Source organism: Octopus bimaculoides, chromosome 11 (assembly GCF_046866305.1).
Source record: "Octopus bimaculoides isolate indiv1 chromosome 11, ASM4686630v1, whole genome shotgun sequence".
NCBI classification, from domain to species: Eukaryota; Metazoa; Mollusca; class Cephalopoda; order Octopoda; family Octopodidae; genus Octopus; species Octopus bimaculoides.
In genome coordinates, this window is record NC_142938.1 from 80,335,808 (window position 1) to 80,360,761 (window position 24,954).

The 24,954-nt window shown below is 38.4% G+C and overlaps 1 protein-coding gene across 13 annotated transcripts in view; it reads left to right on the top strand.

Moving 5' to 3' along the window:
- Nucleotides 1-24,954, top strand: part of LOC106867980 (uncharacterized) — a 635,945-nt gene that overhangs the window by 535,068 nt on the left and 75,923 nt on the right. The gene's annotated exons all lie outside the window — the stretch shown is intronic.

The following is a 24,954-nucleotide window of genomic DNA, read 5'->3' on the forward strand; positions in this document are numbered from 1 at the left end:
AATGTCTTTGTGCAGTTTATTACAACATAATTATTGTTGTTTAGTCAACCCATCTTTTTCTTTCTTTCAGACTCAACATATCTAGGATCACGGTGCCTTTATATAAGGGGGTAGTTAAGTGTAATTTGAATGAAATTTGATTGCTATTTCTAGCATGTTGAATGACTCCTTAGAAGATCTTTCATTGCTTCAGTTTATTACAATAGCTCCAGCTTGGTATTTAGAGAGATCACCCAGGCAGTAAAAAAATATTATACTCCTTGAAGAATATTTAGAATTTAAAGGATAGTTGCTGTCCAGTTAAAATGTTGGGTACCATAAGTACATTTAAGTTGTTTAGCTCAAACATGATAAACAGCAGTCTAGTCATGGCCACCCCATTGTTTTTTTTTTTGTTATATATCTAGATGTATATTGTAATTTCCATTTGTGCTTTTCTTTTTAAATAACAGGGTGTGATTTGAGGGAGATTTAGTTACTATTTCTAGCAGGTCAAGTGACGATATAGCAGCTCCCTCCGTTGGCTTGTGTGAATCACTGAGAGCTATCATTCATAATAGTTGGGTGTTTATTGTGGTAAAAACAACAAAGTAACCGAATGAGTATAACACAATTGAAAACCAGGATCTCAGTATTATCATTGGCTCTATGAAGAGGATTATTTTCAATACAGTCTAAAGTCTTGATTATGGATGAGAAAATTGTTTATCTGGTTTGTAAATAAGTTAATTCTTTCATGGACCCAAATACTGTTGGGGTAGGATTTTGATTATATTTTCAGTTGAGTTATGTAGATGAAAGAAAAATATCCTTATAAAAGGGATGCTAGTCTATCGTGTACAATTGTCCTCAGAAACTATGATACATGGAAGTGAAAATGGCCAAAGCAGCAGACTGCCAGTGAACCTACCAATTGGTTGGCATTTCAAAGTTTGTCTTTGGCATGACATGAAGTCTGTTGACAGGACACTCGACATTGATTAGGTTAAGTCAACCAAGCTTTGAATTGGCCCCGCAAAAGACTCTAACTCCCTAATGTGAGCTACTGTCAGGGTTGGATTAAAACCAACTGATACCCTAAGCACACTCCATCAGTGCTACCCCATTTAGTCCTTCCATTCTCTGATTAGTCATTCACTCATAATAAGCAATGAATGTGGAATAAAAGATTAAAACTCGGGTTTCTTCCAAGCCTTACCCCAAACCATAACCTCTAATACAACTGTATTAATTACATATCAATATATTACAATACAACTATATTAATCGTTTTTAAATTTTATTTGTTTAACACTAAATAGCAATAAGTATCATCATCATCATCATCATCGTTTAATGTCCGTTTTCCATGTTGGCATCGGTTGGATGGCTTGACTGAGGTCTGGAGAGCCAGCAGCTGCACCAAGCTTCAATCTGATCTGGCAATTTTTCTACAGCTGGATGCCCTTCCTAATGCCAACCACTCCAAGAGTGTAATGGGTGCTTTTTACGTGCCACCAGCACAGGAGCCAAATGAATTATTTACTTATAACAAGGATAAAATTTTGAAGTGGAAGCTTTTAATGTGTTCATTGCTACCAAAATGTCATTTTGGGACTGTAATTGTACGAGGGTGAGTTAAAAAGTAATTTTGATTATGACAGGTATAATTACCAACACAGGAACATGTATCATACATTAAAATGAAGCTGGTCTTCTAGCTCTCTCAGGACCCAACAGGCACACACTTTTGAAAAGCCAAGTGATTCGACAATGTTGTAAGCACTTCCATGGCTCACTTCATGGTTTTCTGCCAACTCATCAAGAGTTAAGCGCCTGTCTTCTCTGATCAGAACATCTGCTTTTGCTTTATTGACAGGATTCACAGAAGTGGACGCACGGCCGGCCGGCCGGCCAGAACGGGGATTATCAGCTACACTCACAGTTCCCACCTTTTCATCTTTCAGACGACGGACCCACCTGCATACATTGCTATAATCTAAAGTATTGTCCTCAAAGACATTTTGTAATCGTCGGTGAATGTTCACAGGGGTTTCCCCCTCAGCAACAAGAAATTCAATCACTGCTCTTTGTTTTTGACATAACTCTAAGGGGGAAGTCATTTTGAATTTTCCTTACTGGTCTAAAAACCTGACAAATAAGAAACAAAATATTTCAGAATGTAAATGATATAATCCTTTATAAATGGGAAAAATTTTCAGTTATTTTTTATCAAAAACTTCACATGAAATAAAGGAAATGGCATTACTTTTTAACTCACCCTCGTATTTTCAGACTTTAAGGTTTGAAAATCTGTGGAGTTGTGGTGTTCCAGAATATACTGGTCTTCTGTCTAACCATAGAATATTCACAGAGTTCATCAATCAGTTTTGTTTCATTCTCTTTTGTGTAATTAGGAGTGGAACACCAGTGCTTCCTATGCAAATCCCATTTTTGTTGCATAACTTTTTTGCCTACCAAACCATTGAATACAGAAAACGTTTATAGCTTCAAGGACCACCCAAAAATATATTAGCAAGCGTTTTACGGGGTTTCAGTACTGAATTCAGTTCCCTTATGGGCAAAGCTGTAAGTAAAGAGTTCAAACAATGGAATAAATTTTTATGTTGTGTCGAAGAACATCACAAGTGTTCCCAGATTCTTCTGTTTTGCGGTGGTGGGGTTGGCTTACTTTGCCAGGGAAACATGTTTGTTCTAATCTGCATAGCACTGCCAAGCGCAAGCTACTGGTCAATGGAGATGTGTAATGAGAAATAAGAATAATGGTGTTTAGGCAACAAGGAATCTGAGATGATAATGACCTCTAAGCAAAGAGCATGAGATCTCTTCAGTTGGATGTGGCAAGTGATAATTCCTTTGGAAACATTGGGCTGTCGATGCACCACTGAAAACTTTATCATAAAACTGAATAAAGAAGTGCTGTTCTGTAATTGTGGAGGGGACATGTGGAAGGGGTAGACCCAGGAAGACGTGGGATGAAGTGGTGAGAAAGGATCTTCAGATGCTGGGCCTCACCGCGAGATGACAAGGGACTGAGACATTTGGTAATTGAGAAGACATGTCAAGCTATGTAAAATCGTGGCCATCCATACATACAGGCATGTCCTTTATGGCCGTGCCCCTCTCTTCCTCTCTCAGCTGAGAGGTCTTTATCTTGCAGGTGTCGGTGCCATGTAAAGTGCACTCATGCTGGTGTCACATAAAAGGCACCTGAGCCAGTGACACGCAAGAGGCACCCTGTGTACTCTCAAACTTAAACATTATGTTATGGTAAGTTTGAAGATTTTAGAGTAAACTTAAGCTCTAAATGGTGGTTTTATTCATTATTCAGTGAAACTGTAGAGGATAATTTTTTGATATGTGATATTATAAAGGTAAATCTGAATGGTATTATATGAAATGAATATATATATATATATATATATATATATATATTTTTTGCAACAATAACATTTAACAGTAAACTTATTAGGCATGGCTGTGTGGGTTCAGTTCCACTGTGTGGCACATTGGGGAAGCATCTTCTACTATAGATACATGGCAACCAAAGCCTTTTGAGTGGATTTGATAAACAGAAACTGAAAGAAGCCCATTGTATACATATACATCATCATCATCATTTTCATCATCATCGTTTAACATCCACCTACCATGCTGGCATGGGTATATATATTTACATATATATAAATTTATAAAACGAGAAGATGAAATGAACAGGCTTTAATCACAAATCACGTGTGCGTGTGTGTCTTTTTTGTGTCTGTGTTTGTCCCCACCACTCAAAGAACTGAGATACAATGAACCTCCATTCTGTTGATAACATCAGGTAGCCGGATATTATGAGCAGGCTTTAAACAGCATGCCACAATGTGCATACTCAAATATGAAATTATTACTTAAATGTATGTATGTATATATGTACGTACATATGTATGTTTGTATGTATGTATGCACATATGTATGTATGCACATATGTATGTATGCACGTGTATTTTTATATATGTTTGTTTATGTGATTGAATGTATGTACAAACGTACCACAATATATTTGTGTACATATGTGTATATATTTAGTGCTTCTGTGTGCAAAAGTGCTGGTCATATGTGTACATAAGTGCTTAAGTACATGCTTGACATGTCTGTGTGTTTGTTTGTTCTATTGTCTGCGTACATACCTGGGTAACTGTATGTTATATTCTTCCTTATATGCTTGTGATATCACATATTTCATTCCAAATGATCATTTCTCTGTGTCTGCTTTTCTTTATGCATGCCTATACTTCTAGTTCTACATATAAGCATAAACTCCAGTGTGTGCGTGTGTGTGTGTGTATGGGGGGAATGTATTTGTATAAATTTGCATTTGCACACTTGTGTATAAATTTCTGTGCGCTTGTTTATGGAAACGTACTTAAATGTGCGCATGCATTTATGAAAGGATGCATGTGCAAATTAACTATTGATGTATGTTTATACATATATGCCGTGTATGTTTATACATATATGCCGTGTATGTTTATACATATATGCCATGTGTGCATCTGTGTTTGAAGGCTGATCACATGCAATCATATTGCCTTTGTCGCTGATCTATTGATCCACATCCAACATCTGAGGAATGGATCTTCAAGCTTTCAGCATCTACTATTGATTTTTTTCTTTTACCCAGGGTGCACTGTACTCAATACACCCGTTTTTCTGTAGAAATTGACACACGCACGCACACACACCCCCATATATGTATGTATATTTTATTTATTTATAAACATGCAAGTAAATGCATGCATTTGTGCGTGTGTATATGTATGTGTGTACACATGTACATATGTGTGTTTGTATATATATATATATATATATATATGTGTGTGTGTCTCTGTGTATATATATATATATATATATATATATATATATATATATAGATAGATAGATATAGATATACACACACGCACATATATTTATGTATCTGAGAGAGAGAGACAGACAGAGAGAGGTAGAGAGAGAAACAGCATAAATTTCGTAACCCTTTGTAGTTGGAGATAAAACAAGTCTCCCAACATGCACACAGACACATATAAGAGTGTGCGTGTACACGTGCGAGTGAATAAATATGTACACCGCTTTCTGCCGTTTGATACTTGAGGATATTTTTGGTAAGCAAATGCAAACAGGAAAGGAACATACCTGTAATTGTGAGTATAAATACAGACATGTGCATGCGCACACACACACACACACACACACACTTATGTTCAAGATACACACCCGCATGCAAGATGCAAAAGACAAAGCACATACAAATACATATCTGTATGTATTCATGAATTTATATATACACATACATACAATGTGTGTGTATGTGTGTCTCCCTCTCTCTACATACATACCTGCATACATGATACATGTATATGTATACATACATACATATATAATATATATATATGTATATATATATATATATATATATATATATATATATATATATATATATATATATATATATATATATATATATTTATATATATATTTATATATATATATATATATATATATATATATATATAAATATATGTATGTATGTATATACATATATATATGTGTATATGCAGATATGTGTGTATATATATATATATATATATATGCAGATATGTGTGTATACATATATATATATATATATATATATATATATATATATATATATATATATATATATATATATATATATATATATAAATATATATATTTGCATATTTATTTATTCAAAGCTGAGTTTGGATATGTCACTACACAAGTTTCATATTTCGACATATGTGAATGTGTGTGTATGTGAATGTGAATGTGTGTCCATGTTTATATCTACCTGTCCATGCCACCCACCCACCTCACATCCACGTGTATGCTTAAATCGAAATGGCAGCAAACTGTGTGAGTTTAAAAATCACAGCTGGTGAACAGGTGAATATTTGACCAGCAACTTTTCAGATAAATAACGGGAAGTGTAATTTTTCAAGAAACACAATAAGATCTTTTTTTAATTTAATCACATCTAATTTGAAGTTTTATCTCTAATCTCTGGGTATTTTGTAGTCTTGCTTTCCCCCACTCCCCCTGTCTATCTCCACCCTGTCTCTGTCCATTTTTCTTTTTCTGTGCCTCTTTCATCATCATCATCATCATATGTCTGTTTTCCACGCTGGTATGGGTTGGACAGTTTGATTGAAAACTGGTAAGGCGGGGGGGGGGGGGGGCTGCATCAGGTTATGATCTGATTTGGTAAGGTTGGTATGGCTGGGTGCCCTTCCTAATGCCGTGGCCATATTTCAATATAACTGACTGGGATTGGTACAGCCTCCTGCCCACCATTTCAATCAAATGCTATGATACAACCTCTCAAGAGAGTCTGGGGTGCCCTCTTTCCTATATTACATTATGGAGATAGTTTCACTTCCAGCCAGGATATATATCATCCTAACAGCATTATAGGTTCCTGAGCAAAGCATTACCCTGGGGCCCCTACATGCACAACCAGAGCCTACATAGATTAGCACTGAGGCCCAAAACTGCTTGGTGTGCCCATCCTTTAAGATAGCGTTGTCCCTATCTCTACCCATATGATAGAGGACAACCTCTAAACCAGTACTTCTCAACCATTTCTTTTACTCCATCCCATTTCAATAAAATACTGCTATGCCCCACCGAAATATCATTACATTCCACCTTAAGAATCACCACTCTAAACGGAAATGGATCGGATCACCATCATTTTTGCCACTCAGTAGGTAAGGTTCTCCTCTTTCCCTACCTCAATGGAATGCACAACCAAATGTGAACTCAGTAAGTTATATATCACAGGTTAGCCATCTAAGAGAGTAGTAACTCCCAATAAGAACTGGTACGAGATAGAGAAGGTTCTTCAGTCCTGCTTATAGTGGTCAGCCTCACCATCCAACCCATGCCAGCCTGGATCCAAAGATACTCCTCAAGAGTATTGTCCTACCTTGATTCCAGATAGACATAAACTTCGAACATATGCAAAAAGAGTAGAAAGTATTAATGACCTAGGGTCATTTGCATAATTAAAAGGGGTCATTTGCATAATTAAAAGGAACATGAGCAAAGAGAGATAACTCAGAGTGGACAGTGGTATTTATTTGGACAGCATGGATGAAGAATACAGTTTTATATTCAAGAGATGAGGAATTATGTACATTATTTACATTATTTACATTTGATGATATTTATCAAATGTAAATAAATGTATGAAAAAATCTGTAATAAATAAATACCATAAAAGAAAAATTCTTTTTTCTTACTTTTCTACTCTAGGCACAAGGCCCGAAATTTTGAGGGAGGGGGACAGTTGACCCCAGTACACAACTGGTACTTAATTTATTGACCCTGAAAGGGTGGAAGGCAGAGTCGACCTCGGTGGAATTTGAACTCAGAACGTAAAGACAGACGAAATACCGTTAAGCATTTCGCCCAGCTTGCTAATGTTTCTGCCAGTTCGCCGCCTTATAAAAGAGAAATTCTGTTCATGCAGTGGGGGTATACACACACATGCATTTATATATGTGTACACACATACACACATGTTTATAGACTGACAAACTTCTGCACAGTTTTCATCTATGAAATTCCACTTCTGCATTATTGTAGTAAAAGAGCCATAGAATGGAATTGAAACTGGAACAACCATGTTGTTACATAAAGTAAACTTCTTATCCATACATTTATTCCTGCTCCCATATATGTGTGCATGTGTATAAGTGTGTACCTGTGGCCATGTGAGTATTTGAAATGCAGATCTATGCCCTCTGCAAAAACAATCCCGTCTTTGAATAATGAGAAAAGAAACTGATTGCTGTAGCAGTTACTATAGTTATAGATAGCGACACTTGCATTTTGAGGAGGAAGAGGAGGAGGTCTTTATTGGAGAGGTGGAAGGTAGGTGAATAGGGTGGCAGGTCGAAATCTTCATTTGGAATCTGATAACTCCAGAGCAATGCTCTACACCATTGGAGTCAGTAAAACATTTATTGGTGAAATCATTGTCATCCCATTGTTATTGCTGCTAAAGAGAATTCACCACACTGAAGAGTTGTGTGTGCGTGTGTGAGTGCACATGTATATGCTTGTCTGTGTGTGTGTGTGTGTGTGTGTGTGTGTGTGTGTGTGTGTGTGTGTGTGTGTGTGTGTGCATGCTTGCTTGTGTATGTGTTGCAGAGAAATACTGTGGCATAATAAAGATTTAGCTTTAGATGGACAAGCAAGTCCTGAATCTTTCACCATAAAAATCGTGCCTGTGTATTTATGCATTTCATATAGGTTGAACTGTGGCAAAACGATTTCATGCCGGTCATAAACAAAACCAGAAATTAGCCAATGAGAAACCTCGTTGTATTGCTTGGACCAATAAAAATAGCATCCAAATTTTTTCGAATAACACTGCCATCAGCAAAAAATTGAAGTACAGATAAGATGAAGTAGTTTGAAATAGCATACAATAAGAATAAAGGATATTTGCCATTTGGAACATCTTGGTATGTGAGATCCCAAAACTGGAGCTTAGATTCAATGTCCAAGTATACAGAGAGGGTTGGGGACTCTGTCATGGAGCCAGTTACATGGTCAAGTCCTCTTCTCTCACATCCTTCTGCAGGCTTGCAAAGAGAATTAAACTGAGCATTGTTAAGATGACAAAATACAGTCCTCACTCTACATGTTTATGCAAGGCGTTGTTGTGTCTGAAGTACTTACTGATGTCGACCCCTTTCCTCTCACCAAAGCAATTTAATCACAAAACATCATTTGCTTTGTGCACTCCATGGAGTGTTTCCCTTGCCTTGTTTCTGGAGACACTCATTCCTGCTGCGATCTGGCACCTTAGCGGACAGAGCACTCACAGCAACCATCTTATTTTGCCTCATCAGTGCGTTATCATAGTGCTTATGTAATACTTTACTTTAGATTGTTATAGTATCTGCACTCACTACACTCTGTAAATACTGACATTAATTGCTTCTGCTGCAAATTATTCTGCTGTGAAAATTTGCCTACTTATGACACAGCAGCAGTGCTAACCTCTTATCTGAAAGTCACTTCTATATCCTTCACTTAGTGATGTGTTTGGTAAAAGATGCTCTGCTCAAAATCCAGCCCTCTTCACTCGTAAATTGATATTTGTGTGCAGATATGTTAAAGTGTGTGTGTATGTGTTTATATTTGTGTTTGTGTGTGTAAGTGTTTATGTATATTTGTCTATGTGTGTATAGATACAGTTAAAAGAAAAACTAGGTATAAAAGCAATGACGTGTGCAAGACAGGATGCTGCACCGGAATGGGCACGTGAGGCACATGGAGGATGACTGCTGTAGGAGAAGGAGATCAAGGAAGACTTGGGATCAAGCGGGGAAGGCTGACCTGAAGTTGCTGCACCTCATGGACAAAATAACAGGGACTGGTTGCTGATATATAATGTTACAGATCCCCTTTCCACCCATGGCAAAATGTGCCTTCATACAAGGATAGTATCATTATCTTACCTTTGAAATGTGGAGTAGATAAAACAGGGGACAACTGATGAAGGGGATGTTCTTTATGTTGCATGTCTCATTTCTGTGTTGCTTTTTTTTTTGTTGTTCAAAACAAGTTCGTTTTCTATGTTTTTGTTTTTTATGTTCCCGTTTCTCATTCTGTCTACGTTTCTTTGATGTCCTGTATCCATATATACATGTATATATACATATATATGTAGGTATGTACATATATGTATGTATATATGCTTATATTTATATATTTATATTATATATATATATATATATATATAAATATATATACATATATACACACATACTTGTATATATACGCATGTATATACACATATATGTACATATAATATATATATGCATACATACATACTAACACACATACATACATATATAATATATATATATATATATATATATATATATATATACATACATACACATATATATTTTTGTACATACATACAAACATACATACCTACATACATGTATATAATGCATGCACATACATACTAACATACATACATACATACATACATACATATATACAATATATATAATATAAATAAAATATATATATGGTGGTGGTGGTGATGGTGGTGTATTAAAGATTTGTGACCTTTCCTATAAAATAGCAACATGACCTGAGTTTTTCTTCTACTCCTTATATCACTACTCCACCCTTTCAAACACACACACCACATGCACACACATACATACACACACATACATACACACACAACCATATACACACACAACCATGTACACCACACGCACATGTGATCCTTTGCACAAGCATACACACATGCACATTAGGTGTGCAGGGGTGAGAGACTGAAGCCATTCATTTTAAAATAAGTTTGAAAAATTCAACAATCTGTATCACTTGTCATTATTGTCAGCGAGTTTGTTGTTGCCATTGACGATGATGACGATGACGATGACGATGATGACGATGATGACGATGATGATGATGACGATGATGATGATGATGGTTGTGGCAGTGGTAGTAGAGGTGGCAGGTATGATTATTATTATGATTACAACTTGATTGTTTATTTTATGATCAATGTTATATGACACTCGTGGCACATGCACAGTTAACCGATATGGGATACGGGGAGTCGCAAATATGTGTTGCACTGCAGAGAAGCACATGTTTATGTGTGCACTTTTGTACTCGTCTGTGCATATATCAGAGCCTATACATACATGTACCTAGATGTATGTGTGTGTGTGTGTGTGTGTGTGTGTGTGTGCAGGTTCTAGCATTTCCATATGTGATTCATATTCTTATCTTACCAATTTCTTCAATTACATTATCCGTGTTTATTTCAATTGTTGTATTCCAAACTCATTTAATCCAACTTGGTAATCTCCCAACGCCCCACCGTCCATTCCTTAACACAGACTTGCAACTGCATTTCATAACCGAACAAATGTTATTGATATGGAATATGGACGTTAAATGATGATGATGGTGATGATGATGATGACAGTGCATATTCATATATATATATATGGCATTAGGAAGGGCATCCAGCTGTAGAAACACCTCCAGATCAGACTGGAGTCTGGTGCAGCCTCCTGGCTTACCAGACCCCAGTCGAGCCGTCCAACCCATGCCAGCATGGAAAACGGACGTTAAGCGATGATGATGATGATATATGTGTGTACACACACACACACATATGCAAATGTCTTGTTTTGGGCCCCGCTACTTCTTGATGGAGTCATTGGGGTTCTGCCGTAACACACAGTGTGTGTTGGGTGGTTTTAGAACTGTCAGAAGCCATTCCTGTCCAGCTCTGACTACAGTTGATATCTTGATTTCTTCCAGAAGAAGAAAAAGACACACAGAAAGAAAGAGCGAAAGAAAGAGAAGAATTGGTTGCAGCACAAAACTGGTTCTTTATTTACCAACTCCAAAACAATGAAAGCTAAGCTTGACCTTGGTGGAGTTTGAACCCAAAAGTGCAGAATGCCAGGACAAATACTGTGAGCAATGAAGACAGATGCTGGTAAAGGAGTGGGAGTGATAGGTAATGATGAGTAGCATTGAGTGGCGGGAGAGGGATTAATTGGAGAGAGAGGGGGGGGGGATGGCTAGCTATAAGTAAAGGGTGATGGCTGGCCATACATTTACAACAATGGAAGAAAATTAGATGGAAATTCTTTTAGTCAATGGTAGTATATAAAATTCTACAGCAAATGAGAAACTATGGAAGTGTCTTTTAACTGCAAACTACCAATTCACTATTAACAGATACAGCAACCATGAAATAAACCTAGAATATACCAGGAATTCACCTTCTGACAATTATAAATCCAGGTTTGATGATTTTATCACTTCTTACATTATTGCCATGACCCTTTGCTTCTTACTGCAAACTTCTAGAACTATCATTTCATTCAGCTGATGGGGTTGAGAGGGTCTTGAAAGGTTCAAATAAACTATAAATGATCAATAGGGAATTGAAAAGACTCAACTCAAACACGTTTTTTTAAATGAGATATGTCTGAAAGAAATGCTGTTTCCGTTTTGTACGCGTTCATACATGCACACACGTGTGTGCACATGCATGCACACACACTCACACATATGCCCACACACACACACTCACACATACACACACATTTCTCAGTGAAAGAACACCTACTCCTTATGGTGGTTTGAAATATGAAATGCAGTTCTATATTTAAGAGATGAGGAATTATGTACATTATTTACATTATTTACATTTGACGGATATTTGTCCTCAAACAAGATGAGGGAAAACATCTGTCAAATGGAAATAATGTATGAAATGTTTGTACCATCACCGGACTTATTCTCAAATGAGAATATCTCTGTACATTGTAAAAAATGTCAAGTTCTTTCCTTGAGTGGCTTATCCCCTTTGACCATCTCAGGGCTACAACACTCATCCAAGGTGCCATGTTATGGCTCTGAAACTGAACCATGTGACTGGGAAATGAACTTCTTAAACACACAGCTAATGAGGGAACAAACTGTTGCTATAAAGTGTACTAATAACTGTAGGGGTTAATTGGCCTAATCAAGGATCTTGAATTAAAACCCATTACATTATTTTTAGGGGGTGAAAGTATTTTATATAATTCTCCTCCACACCCACACACACACACACATACACACATACAGAACTGTGCTGAGGACACATGAGTGAGTAGCCTGATACCTTGTGGCTTTGTCAAAGAGAGTAAAACTGAGCCCTTGACAAGCTGAGTGGTGCCCAACCCAGCTGCAGTTGTTCCTTCCAGTCGTTTCACATCACTCTTAATGCATCTGCATCACTTCCATACTTTCATTCCGTCCTCTCTCTCTCTCTGTCTCTCTGTCTCTCTTTTCTCTCTCTCTCCCTCTCTCCCCCCTCCCCTACCAATTTCGTCAAAGGCCATTAATATAACATTGTATATGAAATTTGATGAGTGTTGTAAAGTAGAGGTAAACTGCAAATGAGTTAGATCTTTAATCTTGATTCAGTTTCAAGATTCAACAATTTCATTTTACTTTGTATTGTCAGCAACATCCTTTGGAAAATTTCTGAGGCTGTACCTTCCTGTCAGGGATCATTGAATAATATAAAGGATATAGTAAATATTCATTTATCTCATGCAATAGTGTGATAAATAGACTCAATTTCCTGACCTTTTGTTATCAGAGTTATGTATCAATGTGCAATCAGCATTCATTTGGCTATTGAACCCATTCCTTTATTTATGCATTTGTGAACAGCACAAACACATTAGAGTAATCAGCTTTAATTTACGTATTAAACTCATTACCTAATAGAATCTCTATACCCAACTGTTAGATGTACTGGAGCCATATAGGATGCAATGTTCTGAACAAAACCCCCTAAAAATAATGTAATGGATTTTAATTCAAGATCCTTGATTAGGCCAATTAACCCCTACAGTTATTAGTACACTTTCTAGTAACAGTTTGTTCCCTCATTAGCTGTGTGTTTAAGAAGTTTGTTTCCCAGTCACATGGTTCGGTTACAGAGCCATAACATGGCACCTTGGATGAGTGTTGTAGCCCTGAGATGGTCGAAGTCTCAGAGAGGATTTGGTAGATGGAAGATTAACGAAGCCTGTTGTGTAGTGATATGTCTATACATGCGAGTGCGTGTCTGTGTCTCCTTTTGAGGGTTGGCAACAAGGGATGCGGTTGGTTGTTGAACATCTGCCTCAATGAATCTCATCTGACCTATCCAATCATGGAAAAGTGGATATTAAAGTAAGGATGGTAACATACACACACACGTGCACACAGACACATACACTTAGACACATACAGGTGCACATACACATGCAGGCATGCAGTGGGCTTCCCCTCAGTTTCCGTTTGTTTTATTAACAAAACATTGATCAAGACAAAGCTGTGGCAGAAGACACTTGCTGAAGATGGCACCCAGTTTGTTCCTCATACCACATGCTTGTGAATCAAGCTCCTTAATGTCATGGGCCATGTTGAAATCCATGCACACTCACATTTACATATACGCACACACAAGTGTACACCCCCCCCACACACACTATGTCTCACACATGTTACGCCAGAATATCCAAGACTCACCTGGCACTGTCTGTCTCTCCCTCATTCTCTCTCTCTCCCTCATTTTCTCTCTTTCTCTCCCCCTCTCTCTCCCCCCTCTCTCTCCACTTCCTCTGTGCAGTCTATATGCATTTCTGTGACTTAGTGTGGTGCTTGTGGGGTGGGGACCAGTGGAAGACACCCAAACCCTTGTCTTGTGTCCTACGTGTGACTTTCAGCCTCTTTTCTCTGCCCTTCCTCCTCTTTCACTCCCACCAGACATTATGCCACGCCATGCCACTCCACCCTGCTCCACTCCCAACCCAGGCACACCTCTCACCACCTTTGATTTTAGCTTTTCTTACCTGACACCAACTCCCCCTATCAAACACACACACACACACAATAGCCTGCCTACACTGAAGAGCTGAAGCGTTTGTTTCATTCTGACTCACACAGTCACCACCACCACCACCACTGACAACAATGTACCTTCATTTGCACTAACACTGCCTGCCTTTCACCACTTCCCTCAACTCCCTTCCACCATAAAATGGGAGAAAGGTGAATCAGTGGCACTCCACCACCACCAACACCACCACCAGTTTCCCCCTACACCCCTTGCTGTTTCCCCATACCCCCCATACCTCCCCCCACGCAGATATGCATAACCCTTCCACACACACACCTCAACCTTCTACAAGTTCTGCTTTTTCAGATGACCACCACCACCACAACATCCACTACCTCACATACCTGGCAGATTTCGGCAGAAAGGTGGGGGTGGAAAAGATATGACTACCACCCCCGACCCCACCCCCACCGCCACCACCGCCACCACTACCACTACCTACCACCCAACTTCTTATGAATGAGTCTCTCATTGCAAGTCCACTTTCCACCACTGCCTTAAGTAAGCACTGACTCAGACCACTACTACCGCCAATACTGCATCCACTACCACCACACCCAGCACCTCTGCATACCCCCTTCCACCACCCTTACCTCCTCCCACTGCTGTTCTGACTCAGGCCACTGCCACCACACCAGTGGTAACCACCACCACCACCACCACCACCACTACTACCACTACTGTTGTAATTGCCTACCACCTTTACAGCACCCCCTACTGCTACATACCCCACACCTTCCATATGCCAGCACTTCCACCCCCTCCTTTTACTCCTTCACTTCCTCCCCCACGCCATCATTACTGCTCCATATATCACCACCACCACCACCACCACCACCCTTTCTGCACATCCACCCTATCTCCTCAGCCACCCTCATATCCACACACCGCCCTCACACTGGCAGAGATAGCCAGCCAGCCAGCCAGCCAGCCAGCCAGCCAGCCAGCCAGCCAGCCAGCCAGCCAGCTGGTCTTTCCACACTTGCTTTGCCCATTCGGGCTCCCAGAGGTACACATGAGTGGTTAGCTCAAAATGTCCCAGGCTTTTCTAGCTTACTGTTCACATTTATGCCCTGCCTATTGTTCTTTTGCCGATGACTCTTTCTCTTTCCTCTCACCAACTCTCTCTCTCTCTCTCTCTCTCTCTCCCCTTTGTTGACACCCCCCCCCACACACACACCATTCACCCTAGCGAAAAGTCTAGTTGTAGTAGTTTTGCCTCTCCACTCCAGGCATGCAGTCGTTGTTTTACCATGAAACAATCTCACTCACCGTCAGGTAACCAACCAACTTATTCATTCTTGTTTTTGTACCAACATCAGCCGTCTCACTGCAAACAAATCCTAGTGACTCCTGACAGTGAAAATCAACAGCTGACCGATTGACTCGAATCTATTTGATCACCAATCAACTGGATCCAAATAATCAGCAATACACCAACGCAACTCCCAGCTACCGGCTTCACGTTCCTGTCCACTGATATTCTCTCCCAGTCTCCATTGAGATTCAGGGTTCAGCTTTTATTCTTTCTCTTTAACAGAGGAAACATAATGCTGTGTTATTAATTGCTTGTTAGACCTGCATTGTGTGTGTGCGTGTGCGCGTGCGTGTGTGTGTTTATTTCTTCACTCGTTCATTCATTATTACCAAGACAACAGTAGCGTAGAGCATACATAGATACATAAACATATGTAATAATCAATATACATACATGCATACATATACATATACACATACAAACAAACATGCACGCAGACACATACACACACACTCACAAACATGTATATGTTAGTGTGTGTAAATGTACACATATATATATGTATGTATATATATATATATATATATATATATGTATATATATATAAATATATCTATACATATATACTCGTTGTTATATGTAAAATCAGTTTAGCATTTGACTGAAAGATCACTCAGGACTTTTCAGTAAACAAAGGTATTTATTAATCTTTACAAGGGAAAGTTTGTCACTGACTTCGAAGTTACAGTTTATCAACCACATGTATGCACACTCACATTATTCTATGCAGCAATACAGGCGTCCTGGCAGGTGCAGACACACTCAAATATTCACGCTTATAAGTATTTGCAGAGCATCGCACTTCACCCCTTCACTTTACACACACACACATGTATACATATATATATATATGCACACACATACACATAGGTTTTCAATTGTATTCTTAACTACACATACATGAAAGTAAAAAATGAATGTACATGTATATGTGTGTCTGTGCACACACATACATACACAGCTATAAATGTAACAAAACAACCCTATCTGTCTCTCTGTCTATCTATCTATCTATGTACGTGCACACCCACACACACACGTGCATATATATGAATACCTTGCTATTAGGCTCTCATGCATAACATAAACTGTTAAATGCACAAAAGTGCATCTGCATACTTAAAAAGAAGGCATGTGTTATTCTGAAATAACCCACGGCTCACTCCTACAGCAGCAGATTACATGGTGATTAAATAAACAGGTTAGTCGTTTTTATAATAATAATAATAACGATAGTAATAATAATAATAATAATAATAATAATAATAATAATAATAATAACTACAACAACAATGATAATCCTTTCTGTTATCGGCACAAGGCCTGAAATTTTGTGGGAGGGGGCTAACTGAATTCATTGACCCCCCAGGGCTCACCTGATCCTTATTTTATCGACCTTCAAATGAAAGAAAGGCAAAGTTGACTTTGGTGGAATTTGAACTCAGAACATAGAGACAGAAGAACATTGCTATGCATTTTGTCCACTCGGCCAGCTCCTTTCCCAATTCTTTCTGCTGTAAGCACAAGGCCTGAAATTTTGTGGGAGGGGGTCTAATTGATTACATTGACCCTGGTGCTCAGCTGGTATTTATTTTACCTACCCCAAAAAAGTAAAAGGCAAAGTTGACCTCTGTGGAATTTGAACTCAGAACGTAAAACCAGATGAAATGCTGCTATTTTGTCCAGCATGTTACTGATTCCGCCAGCTCACCAGATATTTGGATTCAGAGCTTGAAGGGATTACATGCTTGTCCAACTGCAAGAAATAACAGCTGAATTTCCCTAAAAACAATCACACCCAACCATACCCCTCCCCCCCCGAAAAAAAACAAAGAAAGGTTGGGGAGTACATATTAGATAATACAGTCTTAGATACAGTGTCTGGGAGAAAAAATGGTGGGATGGTCATGGCTGTAATGCCTTTGACCATAGATTTGCTTGATCAAAGCTGAACTGAGATTAAGCAACAACAACAATTAATAATGTGATACAGAGGAGAGTCGTTTTATTTACCTCAAGGGCAACATGTATGAAAACATTGCAATACTCTACTGTTATAATTACCATTACATTCAAAGATGATCAAAATATCTTTGTGTGGAATTTTGAGGAACAGTTTCCATTGTATTGTTATGTTTTTATAGTTGCGTTCCCTCTGGCTAACAGTGCCATTTTCGTATTAAGAACCAGTTTTGGTAGAAATGTAACAATACCAAACTACAGACTTTCCTGGGATTTACTCATCCAGCTATTGTTCAAAGCTCAAATCTCACCGGCATCAGCTCTACAATTGATTCCTTTGAGGAGGAGGAGGAGGAGGAGGAGGAAGAGGAGTAATATAAACATCAGACACTGTTTAATTCCAGGTCAGTTCTAACTTAGTAAATCTGTGATCAACGATATTCCTACCATGACCATCATGTTTTTCTTTTTAGTGCTAACATATCAAAAACAAACTTAGATTTTTTCTTCCATTTTTGTAAATCACCAAGGTGTAATTTGAGGGATCTCAATTTGGCTACTGTTTCTAGTAGGTAGAGAAACCATCCAGGGAGCCCCTCCTTGACTCATATAGGTGCCAGTGTTACAACAGGGTACATTAAACCAATGAAACCCTCTTCTGTTATAAACATTGTTTTGTCCCTAAGTATGAAATCCTTTTTTTTTTTAATGCTTATCATTGTTTTAAACAGTTTCTTGTTAGTTTCTGCAGCTGCACCACCAGTTGCACTTCTGTGTTGCTTAGACCTGTGCAGCATTGTCTTGTGGAGATGCAGATGTGCACTTCAGTGTTTTAATCTGTTTTGCTCTTTTCTTTTTGTTTCCATTATTTTTGGTGTTACTTGCATGTTTTGTCTGTTTGTTGGTGAAGCCACATGGCTCAGTGGTTAGAGCATTCGGCTCACAATTGTAAGGTCATGAGTTCAATACCTGGCAGTGCATTGGGTCCTTGAGCAAGACACTTTATTTGATGTTGTTCCAGTCCACTCAGCTGGCAAAAATGAGTTGGACGTGTACTTCAAAGGGCTGGCCTTATCACATTCTGTGTCCATGCTGAATCTCTCAGAGAACTACATTAAGAGTACATGTGTCTGTGGAGCACTCAACCAGTTACACACTGTTAATTTCGCAAGCAGGTTGTTCTGTTACTCAGATCAACTGGAATCCTTGTCATCGTAACTGATGGTGTGTCAGTGGCTTGTTTGTTGTATAGACTATGTGCTGTGTGAGTTGAAGTATGTGTCATAGCACTGAGTGGTGATGGTGTAGAGTATGTGCTGCATGGGTTGCTGCAAGTGCTATAGCTCTGTGCGGTGATTCTGTAAAATATGTGTTGTGTAGGTTACAGTGTGTCTGGGTGGTGGTTGTGTAGAGTCTTGATTGATTTTATTGATCTCTGAAGGATAAAACACAATCACCCCACAACACTAAAACCCAGCCCATGAAGGACATCTCCTACATAATCACCACATTTCACTAAAACACAAACCACAGCCCACATATCACTGGGGTCAATTCAGTCTACTGTTTCCCTCCCACTAAATTTCAGGTCCTGTGTCTATGCTTATTATAATAATAATGTTCATTATTGCTTCTTCTTCTCCTCATTATTATTATTATTATCAAGGCAGTGAGCTGGCAGAATCGTTAGTGCACCAGACGAAATGCTTAGTGGTATTTTGCCTGTTGCTACATTCTGAGTTCAAATTCCGCTGAGGTTGACTTTGCTTTTCATCCTTTCAGGGTTGATAAAATAAGTACCAGTGGAACACTGAGGTCGATGTAATCAACTCATCCCTCCACACCACAAAATTGCTGCCCTTGTGGCAAAATTTGAAACCATTATTATTATTGTTGTTGAAGGTAGCGAGCTGGCAGAATCGTTAGTGCACCAGATGAAATGCTTAGTGGTATTTTGCCCGTTGCTATGTTCTGAGTTCAAATTCCACCAAGGTTGACTTTGCCTTTCATCCTTCCGGAATTGAGTACCAGTGGAACACTGGGGTCGATGTAATCAACTAGTCCCCTCCCCACAAATTTGGGGCCTCATGCCTCCAGTAGAAAGGATTATTATTATTATTATTATTATTATTATTATTATTATTATTATTACGGTGGTGAGCTGGTAGAATTGTCAGCAGGCTTAACGAAATGCTTCATGGCATTTCGTTTGTCTTTACATTCTGAGTTCAAATTCTACTAAGTTCAGCTTTGCCTCTCATCCTTTTGGGGTCAACAAAATAAGTCTCAGTCAAGTATTGGAGTCAATGTAATCAACCAGCCCCTCCCTTCAAAATTTCCGGCCTTGTGCCTATTGTAGAAAGGATAATCATTATTATTGCTATTGTCAGGTGGTGAGCTGGCAGAATCGTTAGCATGCCAGATGAAATGCTTAACGGTATTTTGTATGTCTTCACGTTCTGAGTTCAAATGCTGGTGGGGTCGACTTTGCCTTTCATCGATAAATTAAGTACCGGTTGTGTACTGGGGTCAATGTAATCGACTCATCCCCCTTCCCCCAAATTTCAAGCCATGTGCTTATAGTAGAAAGGATTATTATTGTTGCTGTTGCTGTTGTTGTTGAAAGATGGCAACTGACAGAAACAATAGCATGCTCAGCTGTATTTCTTCTGACTCTTAACGTTCTGAGTTCAAATTCCACCAAGGTCAACTTTGCCTTTCATCCTTTCAGGGTTGGTAAAGTAAGTGCTAGTTGATCCCTGGGGGGGGGGGGGTCAATGAGATCAATTATCCTCTTCCCCTAAAATTGCTGGCCTTGTACCAAAATTTGAAACCAATATTCAAATTCTGCCACGGTCGACTTTGCCTTTCATCCTTTCAGGGTGGATAAAAGAAGTACCAGTCGAATACTGGGGTCAATGTAATCAACTGGTCCCCCATCCCGAAATTGCTGGCCTTGTGCAAAAATTAGAAATCATTATTATTATTATTATTATTATTGATATTGAACATATTCAAAATGCATGTTTCTAAAAAAAAAATGCTTGTTGTTATTGTAATTAATATCTCTTCAATCTGTTGAAAACTTGTTCCCATTACAAGGACATTTTCGTTAGATTTTGTATATTTATTTATTTATTTATTATTTTTTTTTATTTTAGTCCTTTTCAGTTCCTTATTCGTATTTTCAATTTCTTTTGCCATTTTTGTTTTTCCTGCTGCTGCTGCTGCGGCTGTTGTTGCTTGTTTTCCCCACATCCTTACTTTCACCCATCCTCATCATCATCATCATCATCAACGTTTAACATCCGCTTTTCATGCTAGCATGGGTTGGACGATTTGACTGAGGACTGGTGAACCAGATGGCTGCACCAGGCTCCAATCTGATTTGGTAGAGTTTCTACAGCTGGATGCCCTTCCTAACGCCAACCACATCTTCATCCAAAACGCTAGCTGCCCACCCCCACTCAGCAAATCCACATTTGGCTTTGCTTTTCCTCTCCAAGTTGATTTTTTATTTTGTCCCTAATAAACATCATCATCGCCATCATCGTTGTCATAGTTACCATCATTATCATCAGAGCCAGTCTTGATTCTTATCATTCTGTGCCATCATCAGCAACAGTCTATTGTCCCTGCCATAGGCACCATCCTCTCCACTATGTACTACCACTGCTTATTTTACTACCAGAAAACTCAACGTCCTAGAAATAGCAGCTAAATCAACATGAAATAGCATCCTACCAAAAATACATAAATACTACATTGGATAATGTAGAACCAGAAACATATCTGGGGGAAAAAAAAAGGGGACTGAATGGTCATAGTTGGAATGTCTGTGATCATAGGTCTGCTCACAAAGAGCAGACCTGTGGCTAAATTATATACAGCAGCAATATTAATATTACCATCACAACCAACACTGCAAGTTGTCTAATTCCCATCTCCTCCCATCTGTTGCCAGTTTCTTCTGCAAATGGTTGGCACTCTGTCACCTTTGTTGTTCTTGTTGTTGTTCTTATTGTTTAGAGATGTTGTTGTTAGGGGCAGATATCATACATTAACTTTGATTGTCCTTGGACTTTTATTTTGTTTCTCTTTTTGTCATTGCTCTCTCTCCCCTCCCCCTTCCCCTCCCCCTCTCTCTCACCTTTCTATATTTCTAATTATCAATTTACCTGTCCCTGTCACCTTTTTTTAAAATTCCTCTCTAGTATGTTCTAATTCCCTGACTATTTCCATATCTTCATACTGTGTGTGTGTGTGTGTGTATCTAAATATGTGTAAATACACACTCCCCCCACCCCACACACACACACGCACAGAAAGGGGTATGAAGAAAGGGAAATGATGCAGGGACACAGAAATTAACAGAAAGTTGTGAATGCTAAGTCTTTCCTTGGTGAAGAATTTGCTGCTCTACATTGGCTAAATATTAAGGACTTCAAGGAAAGAACTAGATCGATGCTGAGACTCAACACAATATGGAGAAGGAAGGAATGGAAGCTAGAAAATCCCTCTAATAGTCGTAGGCTCAGAGAACTTGAGGTGACCCCTTTCCATGTTGAGAACCTCAGGAGTTCCTACAAAACAATGAGTTTTAAGTCAGATCTGTTGTTGGAGTAAGATGCCAACCATCAGAAGATATTAGAGGGAGGATACAGTAGACAGGGTCTTAAAAGATAAGAGATAAGTCAAGAAGAGGGGAACAAGGAACAATGTCAAGGGCTAAAAGAGAGACTAGACGCCAGGTCTATGTAGCATGAAATAGAACTGAATTCAAGAGGTTGGCCTATGTTTTGGTATGAGTGAGTCAGAGGCCCAAAATGTTCTGGATTGCAAAGCAGTAGATTAGTGGGGATGAAGATATTATTGGAGAAATGTGTTGTTAGGAATGACAACAGAACACTCATTGTCACCAATGTTAAACATAAAGAATTAGGAAATGTTACGAGGGGGTAATAAATGCATTGAATGTGTGTGGGAGAAAATTAAACCCAGCTAAGTAGGCAACTATTGAGATTCACAGCTGTATATTCAAAGCACGGTTACGAATATGAATGCAGACAAAGCAGCTGAGCCATTAGGGACATTCACTGAGATACGGAAAAGATCTGACAAAGTTCGTACATGTTAGTCACTCACAGTCAGTCAAGAAATGCTGTGGGGTATCAGGTATACCTGATGACTAACACTGGAGTGTCTCATCGACTGCTACAGGAGAAAAGATGCTCTTCATTGAAGATGAAGGCATCAAACTGTTGGACTGAGTTTAAACAGTAGCAGAAAAAATATGGTCCTATTTATTAGGAAGAGAAATTAGCTGAGGTGAAAGTTTATGGAGAAGTTGGATAAGTTGAGTTGTCATGAAGGATATCTGTGACTTATGCCTTTGCTTTTCAAGCAGAGACTGAGGAAGAGATGGAAAAGGGAATTGTCATTTTGATTGAAAGTAAATAAAAACGGGGGAACATATATACAGCTTTGATCACCTGTTTTACCTAACATGATGGAATTTTAATTACTTAGCATATCGTTTTTTTTTTTCTGTTTTCTTTGTAGATCACTAAGAATAATGGTATTTCTTGTTTTACCATTTGGTGTTTGTTCTCTGAAAGTATATTTAGTAGATTAAGTTAAATGGCAGCATTTATTTGATCACTCCCTCAGTGTAAATTTTATTTGTGATAAAAAGTTAAAAAAGGAATTTATTGGAAAGAAGAAATTCAATTTCAGAACATTATTTTGTCCATTCTTCAGTGAGAGCAGCATTGGTTTCTACACAAGTTCCGTACATCGAGGGTCCATTTTTGCATTCAGAAAACTGAAGCATATGAAAATGAGAAAACATTTAAGTAATCATTCATATATGGATTAGTTTCTTTTGAGTCGATTTTCATTAGATCATTGTTAGATTAATGGACTTAATGTGTGTGTGTGTGTGTGTGTGTGTGTGTGCGTGCATAAATTCATAATATTACTTGTAACTATTTTAATTGTAGAGTTGTTAGTATTGTGGTACATGCTGCAATCTGGACAAAGTCCAGTTTTATTAGAACCAAACAGTGTTGAATTCTGGCTTCAGTCACAAATGAATGTCATTTAACAGTATTATTCTTGTTAGTATCAAGGAGGTGGGGGTATTTACTGCCATTTGCCGGTCATTTGAAAGACATAGTAAGCAAAACTTTGCAACGTAGGAAGAAAACCAAGCTGTAAATTCCATTTCTACTTCAAGCAGGGATTACAGTTCTTTCTTTGTGGTTGTTTTTCTTTTCACCGACCTCATTCCATTTGTAATGGAATAGAGATTCACTTTGTTGAAATTGTTTTCATCGATGTATTTATCAAATGCATTATAGAGAGGAAACTGTGTGGTTGGTAGCATTTTATTGTGTTAAAGTGAAGCTGTTGGATACCTTATTGCAAGGAGCACAATTGTAGACTTCTTCAATCATAGTTGTGGCTTGTTGATGTTTTTGTTGTTGTTTAGCCATGAGACCTTCCTTCACCTGGAACTCTGACCAAAGATGTTCCAACAAAAGACACTCCAATTATTTATTTATTTTACTTTCCACCAGTCCTCAGTCAAATCGTCCAACCCATGCTAGCATGGAAAGCAGACGTTAAACAATGATGATGATGATGATAATGAGTTAAATACAATGTATTTAGGACCAAGTTCACCAATGCAACTTTCACTCTATAACTTAGATTTGGCTGCTATTTTTAACAGCCTTTTAACTTAAAGTATTATACCTGTCCTCTGATGCAGGCATAGCACTGTTACTAAGAAACTTCACTTTAAAACTATTTGTTTCAAGGTTTGACACAATTTCTTGGACAAGTTTCTTTTTTTTTCCACTGTACCCTCTGCTTGATTAATAGTTTTTGAGCCAAATTTGCAGGACAGAAAATTTGCAGGACAGAAAATTTGCATATGTTACAGTTGTGTTTATGTATACTGGTGTAAATCTGAGTTGTGTGTATGTCTCTATAGTTCACAAAACCAGCGCAATCCAATAAACAGAGATAGAATAAGCACCTGACTTATATAAGAATCGGGTCATCATGATCAATCAAATATATATCATGATCAATCATGATCAATCAAAACATTTGAAGGTGAGAGCCACAATCTTATTACATTCCAATG